Raw genomic sequence first — 10,727 nt, 5'->3', positions numbered from 1 at the left:
GGCGGAACCTCTGAGCAACTATACAAGGGGGCGGTCCTTGTAAGGAAGCGGGTGGCTCCCAGGGAAGACGGGCAGGTAGTCACGGCAAGTGACAGGGACAGTCTCTGGGTAGAAGGACGGGTAGTCACGGCAAGTGACAGGGACAGTCTCTGGGTAGAAGGACAGCAGGCAGGTGGCTGGTGAGCCCTCCCAGGTGAGTGGGCGAGAGTCTCTGGACAGGCAGGTGGTCACGGCAAGTGACGGCAGAGCCTCCAGGTAGACTAGCAGACAGGTAGCAGGTGGACGCTCCCAGGAGAGCGGGCAAGAGTCTCTGGACTGGCAAGTGACGGCAGAGCCTCCAGGTAGGCTAGCAGGCAGGTAGCAGGTGAGCGCTCCCAGGTGAGCGGGCAAGAGTCTCTGGACAGGCAGGTGGTCACGGCAAGTGACGGCAGAGCCTCCAGGTAGGCTAGCAGGCAGGTAGCAGGTGGACGCTCCCAGGTGAGCGGGCAAGCTGGTCCATAGACAGACTGACAGGTGTCGGAAGGCAGACCGTCGGACCGCAGGCTTGCAAGCAGGTAAGCGGATATCAGGCAGGTATCAAGCAGGAATCTGGCAGGTAACAGGCAGGAATCTGGCAGGTGACTGGCAGGTAACAGGCAGGAATCTGGCAGGTGACTGGCAGGTAACAGGCAGGAATCTGGCAGGTGACTGGCAGGTAACAAGCAGGAATCTGGCAGGTGACTGGCAGGTAACTGGTAACGGGACCTGAGGGCTGAAGCAGAGTGAAGGCTTTGCAACAACATTGCTCGGGCACCTCCATCTTGGAGGAGGTGCCTTATATATGGAGAGGTCCTCCGGCCATTGGCCGGGGACTCCTTAGGGCGGCGCGCGTGGCCCCTTTAAGAGAGGGGGAGCGCACGCGCGCGCCCTAAGCACAGTGACCGGGGAGGAGCGCGCGCTGCCAGCAGAGCGGGAGGAAGACGCCGGGCACGGAGCGGAGAGGTGAGGGGAACAGTGTCCCTGCCTAGCAGGAGGCAGGGACGCCGACTCTACAGTACCCCCCCCCTTTAGGCCCCCCCTTTTTTAGGCCAGACAGAAATTTACCAAGGATGAGAGGGGCATGGATGTTCTCCCGGGGCTCCCACGTTCTCTCCTCAGGACCAAACCCCTTCCAATCTACTAGAAAAAAGGTCTTTCCTCTTACCCTTTTGGTGGCCAGAATGTTCTCTAACTCAAACTCGTTTTCAGCGGAAACCGGAGCAGGAGGCGTACCTGTAGACTTGGAAAAAGAGTTAAGTACCACGGGTTTGAGGAGAGCTACATGGAAGGAGTTAGGGATCCGCAAGTTGGCCGGGAGTTTCAATTTATAGGCCACCGGGTTGATCTGTTTAATAACCTCCAGTGGGCCGATGAACCGAGGCCCTAACTTGTAGGAAGGAATCTTGAGCCGGACATACTTGGACGAGAGCCAGACTTTATCTCCAGGACGGAATTGTGGAGGATCCAGGCGTCTTTTGTCAGCGTGTTTTTTCATCCGCTCGGACGACTGAAGGAGTGCGGATCGGGTACTCTCCCAAATGGAGGAAAATTTGCTAACGAGAGATTCCGCAGCCGGATTGTCCACCGAGGTGGAGACGGGAAATGGGATCCGAGGATGCTGACCGAAGACTACAAAAAACAGGGAATTTGGAGGAAGATTCGCTCTCGTGATTATTGTAAGAGAATTCGGCCCAAGGTAGGAGATCCACCCAGTCTGAATGGTGGGCATTAACGAAGTGCCGGAGGTAACTGGTCAGGATCTGATTGATCCGCTCCACTTGACCATTGGACTGTGGGTGGTAAGCGGAGGAGAAGTCCAGGGTGACGTCTAGCAGCTTACATGTGGCTCTCCAGAAGCGTGAGGTGAACTGAACCCCACGATCCGACACGATGTGGAGGGGCAGGCCATGGAGACGGAAGATGTGGCGGATAAAGTCTTTAGCCAGCTCGGGTGCAGACGGGAGGCCTGGCAGGGGAATGAAATGAGCCATTTTGGAAAAACGGTCAGCAACCACCCAAATGACCGTACAACCGGCAGAGACAGGGAGATCAGTTATGAAGTCCATAGCTATATGCTGCCAGGGGGCAGTAGGTACTGGAAGAGGAAGGAGGCGACCGGCTGGCAGGTGTCTCGGAACCTTGTTGCGGGCGCAGGACACACAGGCAGAAACAAAGTCTATAACGTCCTTGTGCAGGGTAGGCCACCAGTAGTGCCGGGTAATAAGCTGGAGGGTCTTTTTCTGACCGGCGTACCCAGCTAGCTTAGACGAGTGACCCCAGTGTAGGATTTTCTCCCGATCAGGTACCGTTACAAACGTCTTACCGGGAGGGAGACGATTTAGACTCATGGGGGCCACCTGCATTACTCTGGCGAGATCGATGATGTGTTTAGGCTCCTCCTCAAGATCAGACACCAGGAAGGATCGGGACAAGGCGTCAGCTTTGATGTTTTTGTCAGCCGGGTGAAAATGAAGAACGAAATCAAAGCGGGCAAAAAACAAGGACCACCGGGCTTGGCGCGGGTTAAGTCTCTGGGCGTTCTGGAGATAGGCCAAGTTCTTGTGGTCTGTGTAAATTTTTACCGGGTGAAGAGCCCCCTCGAGCAGGTAACGCCACTCCTCCAGTGCCAGCTTAATGGCCAATAATTCTCGGTCTCCAATAGAATAATTGCGCTCAGAAGAGGAGAAGAGTTTGGAGAAAAAAACGCAGGTTACCATTCTTCCGGAAGATGACTTTTGGGTAAGTACCGCCCCGGCTCCGGAGGAGGAAGCGTCAACTTCTAGGAAGAATTGTTTGTTGCCGTCCGGACGATGCAGCACCGGGGCGGAGGAGAAAGCCTGTTTTAAGGAAAGAAAGGCCTCCTCAGCTTCGGGCGGCCATTCTCTGGGATTAGTACCCTTACGGGTGAGCGCAGAAATAGGGGCAGTCCGGGAAGAGAAGTGCGGTATGAAGAGGCGGTAATAGTTGGCGAAGCCCAGGAAGCGCTGAATAGCCTTCAACCCCTCTGGTCGGGGCCACTTCTGGATGGCAGACAGTTTCTCAGGATCCATTTGTAGGCCGGTCTGAGAGATTATGTAGCCCAGAAATGGAAGAGAGGTCTGCTCAAAGATGCACTTCTCATATTTAGCATAGAGGTGGTTCTGCCTGAGCCTGAGCAGGACCTGACGAACATCCCTCCGGTGAGTAGGAAGGTCCGGAGAGAAGACCAAGATGTCGTCCAGGTACACCACCACGCAGGAGTAGAGAAGGTCACGGAAGATGTCATTGACCAACTCTTGAAAGACGGCAGGAGCGTTACAGAGACTGAAGGGCATTACAAGGTACTCATAGTGGCCGTCCCGGGTGTTGAATGCCGTCTTCCACTCATCCCCCTGAAGGATACGGACCAGGTTATACGCCCCACGGAGATCCAGTTTGGTGAAGATTCTAGCCCCCCTCAGACGGTCAAATAATTCAGGAATGAGCGGGAGGGGGTATTTATTCTTCACTGTAATCTGGTTAAGACCTCTATAATCTATACATGGACGGAGTGAGCCATCCTTCTTTTTGACGAAGAAGAAGCCAGCTCCCGCCGGGGAGGTAGATTTCCGGATAAATCCCCGGGCCAGATTCTCCTCAATATATTCTGACATGGACCGGGTCTCTGCAGCGGACAAAGGGTTGATACGCCCACGGGGAGGAGTAGAGCCGGGTATCAGGTCGATTGGGCAGTCGTATGGTCTATGAGGGGGTAATGTCTCTGCTTCTTTTTTATTGAAGACATCCGCATAAGACCAATAGGGAACCGGTAGACCGGGTAGATTGACTGGGGTAAGAGAAGGACGAGCAGGATGAACGGGAACTAGACAAGTCTTATGGCAGTCCTGTCCCCAGCGAAGGACTTCTCCGGTCTGCCAGTCAAGCACGGGTGCATGTTTCTGGAGCCAAGGTAGGCCTAGCAAGAGTGCGTGAGAGAGTCCAGGCAGAACATGAAAGGAGATGCTCTCAGAATGCAGCATTCCCACCTGTAGAGTTAGAGATTCGGTGATGAGTTGGATGGGATGTGGTAAGAGACCCCCATCCACGGCGGCGACAGATAAAGGTACGGCCAGAGGTTTGGTGGGAATGTGGTATTTTTCTACCAGGGATTGAGAGATGAGATTTCCAGCAGCTCCTGAGTCAAGTTGAGCCAGTTCAAAATAGCGGTTCTCTCCGCAGATGATAGAGACTGACAGCATCAGGGATGGAGAGGGTTTACTTTTGTCTAGGGTGACCTCTCTGAGCGATCCTAGACACAGGCGTTTCCCGACCTCTCTGGGCAGGAACGGATCCGGAGCTCCTTACTGCCACAGTAGAAGCAGCTCCCCTCGGCACGGCGTAAGTCTTGACGGGTTTTGACCATCTTGGTCTGGTCGACCTGCATAGGCTCAGGTGAGTGTGCCTGGGGAGTAACGGAGGGAGTGACGGGTTTCTGGAAGGTAGGGGCTAGACGTGGAAACCTCCTCTCACGGGTGACCTCTTTGGCGCGCTCCTGGAACCGGATGTCAATCCGAGTGGCAAGTGTTATTAAGTCGTCGAGAGTGGTCGGAATGTCCCGACCGGCGAGTTCATCTTTAATACAGCCGGACAGACCCTCCCAGAAGACAGACACCAGGGTGTTGTTATCCCAGGCCAGCTCCGAAGCAAGGGTACGGAACCGTATGGCATATTGGCCCACGGTGAGATTTCCTTGATGGAGGCGTAGCAGAGACGATGCGGATGAGGTCCTCCGTCCGGGTTCGTCGAAGACTTTCCGGAAAGCCGTGAGAAAGGCTGGCAGGTCGGACACCAGGGGGTCTCCTCTCTCCCATAGAGGATTTAGCCAAGCCAGAGCCTCCCCCGTGAGGTGGGACATGATAAAGGCTACTTTGGACCGGTCGGAGATAAACTGGTGGGACAAGAGTTCAAAGTGCAGGGTGCACTGGTTTATGAAGCCCCGAGCTTGAGCGGGGTCAACTCCGAAGCGAGGAGGTGCAGAAAGCCGGGGTCAGGATACCATGGTATTGGTGGGCAGCGGCGCTGCCGGGTTGCGAGTCAAGACACTAGCGGTGGTTGCTGGTGGAGCAGTCAGATTGTCCAGGCGAGAGTTGACATTCCGCAGGTGACTCAGGATGGACTCCTGTTGGGACCTCTGACGGGACAGTTCATGACATAGGTCCGAGAGCGAGGGAGCTTGGGTGCCACCGGGTTCCATGGCCCGAGCAAACTGTAACGGGTCTGGGAGGCGGAACCTCTGAGCAACTATACAAGGGGGCGGTCCTTGTAAGGAAGCGGGTGGCTCCCAGGGAAGACGGGCAGGTAGTCACGGCAAGTGACAGGGACAGTCTCTGGGTAGAAGGACAGGTAGTCACGGCAAGTGACAGGGACAGTCTCTGGGTAGAAGGACAGCAGGCAGGTGGCTGGTGAGCGCTCCCATGTGAGCGGGCGAGAGTCTCTGAACAGGCAGGTGGTCAAGGCAAGTGACGGCAGAGCCTCCAGGTAGACTAGCAGACAGGTAGCAGGTGGACGCTCCCAGGAGAGCGGGCAAGAGTCTCTGGACTGGCAGGTGGTCACGGCAAGTGACGGCAGAGCCTCCAGGTAGGCTAGCAGGCAGGTAGCAGGTGAGCGCTCCCAGGTGAGCGGGCAAGAGTCTCTGGACAGGCAGGTGGTCACGGCAAGTGACGGCAGAGCCTCCAGGTAGGCTAGCAGGCAGGTAGCAGGTGGACGCTCCCAGGTGAGCGGGCAGGCTGGTCCATAGACAGACTGACAGGTGTCGGAAGGCAGACCGTCGGACCGCAGGCTTGCAAGCAGGTAAGCGGATATCAGGCAGGTATCAAGCAGGAATCTGGCAGGTGACTGGCAGGTAACAGGCAGGAATCTGGCAGGTGACTGGCAGGTAACAGGCAGGAATCTGGCAGGTGACTGGCAGGTAACAGGCAGGAATCTGGCAGGTGACTGGCAGGTAACAGGCAGGAATCTGGCAGGTGACTGGCAGGTAACAAGCAGGAATCTGGCAGGTGACTGGCAGGTAACAAGCAGGAAACTGGCAGGTGACTGGTAACGGGACCTGAGGGCTGAAGCAGAGTGAAGGCTTTGCAACAACATTGCTCGGGCACCTCCATCTTGGAGGAGGTGCCTTATATATGGAGAGGTCCTCCGGCCATTGGCCGGGGACTCCTTAGGGCGGCGCGCGCGGCCCCTTTAAGAGAGGGGGAGTGCACGCGCGCCCTAAGCACAGTGACCGGGGAGGAGCGCGCGCTGCCAGCAGAGCGGGAGGAAGACGCCGGGCACGGAGCGGAGAGGTGAGGGGAACAGCGTCCCTGCCTAGCAGGAGGCAGGGACGCCGACGCTACACTATGCATGATTTATACGGCTGTCTGACTGCGTCCTATGTGTGAGTCGTCCGAGACTGTATTTTGAGAGCACAGAAAAGTGGTTAATATTTCTTGCATGGGGCTTCAAGTCAGTGGACTTTTATAAGGGATATTCTGATGCTGCATGTTGGGGGGCTTGCACAGGGAGGAGGAGGATGTAAGCACGGGGCTGCATGTTGACTGGGCTGCACAGGGAAAGGCTATTGTTGCATATGGGAGGGCTTGCACAGGCAGTGGGGCAATTCTGCCTGTAAAGAGCTGCAAATTTGGAGCTTGCACAGGGAAGGGGGTGATGTTACATGTCGGTGGTCTTGCACAGGGATTGTGCTGATACTGCATGCACAATGCTGCATGTTGGGTGGCTTGCACAGGAAGGGGTGATGTTGCTTGCATAGGGCTGCATGTTGGAGACTGTACAGGGCAGCGGCTGCTGGCTGTTTCTTGCATGGTGCTGCATGCTGGGGGCTTCGCAGGAAAGGGGATGTTACTTGCATGAGGCTGCAGGTAGGTGGTGTTTATGTGAAGGGAAGGGGTGAGGTTACTTACGTGGCGGGGTGGGGACGTCACAGGAAAGGGGGTGATGTTGGTTATCTGAAGTAAGGGATTAATGTTATTTACATGGATATCTGCCTGAAGGGGCTGAGAGGTGAGGAGTGAGTCATGTTTTGAACATAAAATGTTTTTTCTTGTTAATAGTATTGGGGGACACAGAACCGTGGGTACACACAGTGTCACCTGGAGGCTCAAAACTGCATTAAAAAAATGTTGCTCCACATAACGGGCTACATTCCCTAGTCAGACACTGTGCAGCTCAATTTTAGCCCAGTGTCCATAGTAGTTAGGCACAAATTGCATTGAATCTTCTACACAATTTTTTTCCCAGGTGGTGCGGATTTCCTCCATCTTTTTTTCACCATCCCTTTCACTTCACTGTAGTGTATCTCCCTGCGAATTACATTTCATCACTGGCCATTGTCCACCATGACTGCTACCGCAGTGGAGTGCTGGTGTCTCCACAATCCATGTGAGGTCACGGAAGCGGTGACCCTGTGAGCATCCAATGACATCAGATACAGTAGATGAGTATAATCCCTTCAAACTCCCCCTCCCCTTCTCTTTATTTCTATTGGCTTGCTTGGGTCTGTCCATTGAGGGTCTCCCAACTTTCTATTCCATTCTTTTCTCTCTTTCTGTACTTTCTTGATGCTTCTCGGCGGCTTTTTTCCGGGGTTCATGTGCTTTTTTGTGAAGTTCGAGGAAGTGTTATCGGTGGTACGGGGCCCACCCAGGTCCTGGCTGCTGGCTAGGCACTGTACTACATGTGTGTGACTTGCACAATATTGCAAGTTCATCTATGTGCAGTTCTAATGCAAGGCAATCGCCCCCTCAATGGATGAGGAGGCTGAGAATGGTTGTTCATCAGTATTCTGCACCTGTGTTACCTCTTCTAGTAAGGGGGTCTGCTGCATCCCATGTGTGCATTTTCCTTGCGATCTTGGCTGATCAATACCATTGCATTTTTGCTTTGTTTCTAAATGAATTATTCGGGGAATTTTTAAAGTTTCTTTCATTGCTTTGGCTGTGCTGTTTATTTTCTTGCGGCTAGGTCAGAAATCTTGTTCCGCCTATAGGGTGGCATGATACCACTCCCACCTCCCCCACCTGGCTTGGGTGCAGTGGTAGAGTGGTATGACGGAGGCGAAGGGAGGGTGGGGGGTGGAATAAGAGACTGGCATTTTTCTCCCTTCAAGCAGTTTTCACTGGGTTTACTTGGGAAGAGCCTTATTTTCCTGGGTTTTCTGCTGCAGACTCTCTTGCTGACTCTCTTCTCCTGTTCTCACACTCTTCCTTTCCTAAGTAAGCATCCAAACAGAAGACCCAGGTGCCATCTGTCACCTTTGCCATTTGAGGACACAGTAGCATGCTTTCATGCCTGCACCTTTACTGGTAGCAATAGGTGCCATTTTGGGCCTATTTTCAATTTTCCAGGCACCATGTCCTCTTCCTAGGAGCCCCACATGCAGCCTCCTGTGGCTCTAGTTACTTAATGTCTGTGTTTGCGCTGTGACAAATGCCTGACATGTGTTTAGCCCGGCTCCCTCTATGCTCACTGCCATATAGGTGCTCCCAGAGGTTTTTCTCCTCTCGTGACTCCTATTCCTACAGAGACGACAAACTCCTCTCGACCCTCTAACTCCAGGCAGCCCTCATTCAAACCTAGACTGTCCTTACACACCCATTTTAAGGCCACAAAGCCCTCCACTTCCAGATCCTCCACTATACGAAGATCTTATATTACGCTAAAGTTTTCCTACTTGAAGGGACAGGTTTCTGCCCTTTCCATACTTTTTCATTATATACTAGCATTTCACAAACAGGTTAAGACCTTCCTACAGGAGGTGGCTCATTGCACCCTCCTTACATTCAATTGGTGGAACTTTGGGACCTTTTTTTTTATTGCTCTCCAATAGCCTCCCTTTGATCTTCTTAGGCAACTTCTCCTCAAAATTCCCTTTATAGAAGCTGTTGCGAGGCAAAAAATCAGAAAATAAGGCATTGTGGTGGGTGCTGTCACGATTACAACCAAGATGAGAAGGTGTAGAAAAACAGTGATCATTTATTTATCACATGATGACCTGAGGAAGAAATCAAATCAATGTTGATTGATTGATTGCTATCCGGCCACCACCCTCGGGGGTGGTGGCCGGATAGCAAGGCTCCTCAACTACAATATGTAAGTGGCATTATGCTTGACTTGATAAATTTGCTCTTTTTTTCAGACTTCCCTATGTGCAATATCTTGACTAGCTGATAGTATGTGTTAAATGTAAATGAATTTAGGCACTTGCATCTTATTTATTCATTACTTATTTATGTTCTGACACACATTGGCACTTTGCACTTTGTTTAATTTTGCTGCTATCATATATATTGAGTACTGATATCTATGCACTAGCACTTTCTAATACTTTTTTACGTCTTGCTCATTTATATTTATTGCCATTTAAACTCCTCTAGGGATGATTATAAAACACTATATACTTAAAATCTATTCCGTCATATGCTTTGCTATTTGATTGCTACATGTTCTGATACCTTTGCTTATTTTATGTATGTTTTATATTTATTCCTAATAAAATTACAATTTAAACAATTTATTTATGCCTCATTTTAATAGAGACATGATTTGGAGCTCTAGTATTTTGTTTTTTGATCGACTTTGATTGCTGCATTTCGGGGGCTAACGTGCCAGCAGTGGTGTTTGACCACTCCTGGCACATAGCACCGGGTGTCCGCTGTGACAATCAGCTGACACACGGCGGCGATCGCAGCGCTTGAGCGCGGGCGCGATCGCATTATGCGTATTAGTCCGTAGCTGGTCCATAAGTCACAGGGCGCAGCTACGTACTATTACTGACCTCGTCGGAAAGGGGTTAAAGAACAGTAACTGCCAGTTGGATCATTATCAGGGTGCGTTCACACAGTGTGATTTGTTGCAGAAACTATCTGCAGCAAAGTCCTCACCAGTAGACCTGCACTAAGTCGTTCAGATCTTGCTGACAATTGTTCTGTCTTCAGCAGTACCTGTTAAAAACAACAACAAAAACATCCATGATATTCGCTTATACAACCAAGGTGTTAGGTCCTGCCAGTGATTCCCGGTGTATTCCGGCCTTTCATGTGCCCCATGCAGCCTGATTAATTGCAGAGATCATATGGGATGAAACATTTTTTACAGCTTTATTGTAAAGTGACATAAGTTTCTTTTGGCTGAGGGTCTGACTGGTGGTACCCCCACTGTTCCATAGGACAGGCTCTGGAAGAGGTCATGCTACATATTTTACAGAGGGGTAAAAATACTCCTCTTAGCAATTTTGATGAGTATGTTTAGCCAACATGATTTGCAGTAACCCAAATCTATAGTACATGGATAGGTATACATAATACTAAGATCTCACTATTAAGGGAAACCGTATCGTATAAACGAAGCTTACAAATGGTCCTCATCAAATATTTCAAACTGCAACCCATCCTTTTCATGTGTCAGGATGGGTTGCAGACTTAAGAAACAGCTCAAGAGAGGCAACAATTGTCAGAGGAGCTGCGTGGGGTAATTGTTGAACAACCATAAGTCACTCAGCCACTGGGCAGGGCTGTGACATGAGAACAAATATAACCTCCCTGCTGACTGAGCACAACAGGGTTTTTTTCTCTCCAGACTCAGTTCTACATGCGCAGTCCGTCGCCATTCCCTGTTGTAACGCCGTCAGGCAGACAGAGCAGAACGGGTATACAGTTAAGCATAGAGGAGGATGAAGCAGAAGAAAAACCCCTGTT

Source organism: Phyllobates terribilis, unplaced genomic scaffold, assembly GCF_046119375.1.
Source record: "Phyllobates terribilis strain yellow unplaced genomic scaffold, ASM4611937v1 Scaffold_36__1_contigs__length_13169755, whole genome shotgun sequence".
NCBI lineage: Eukaryota > Metazoa > Chordata > Amphibia > Anura > Dendrobatidae > Phyllobates > Phyllobates terribilis.
The sequence above is the reverse complement of the archived record's forward strand: the minus strand, read 5'-3'. Positions refer to the sequence as shown.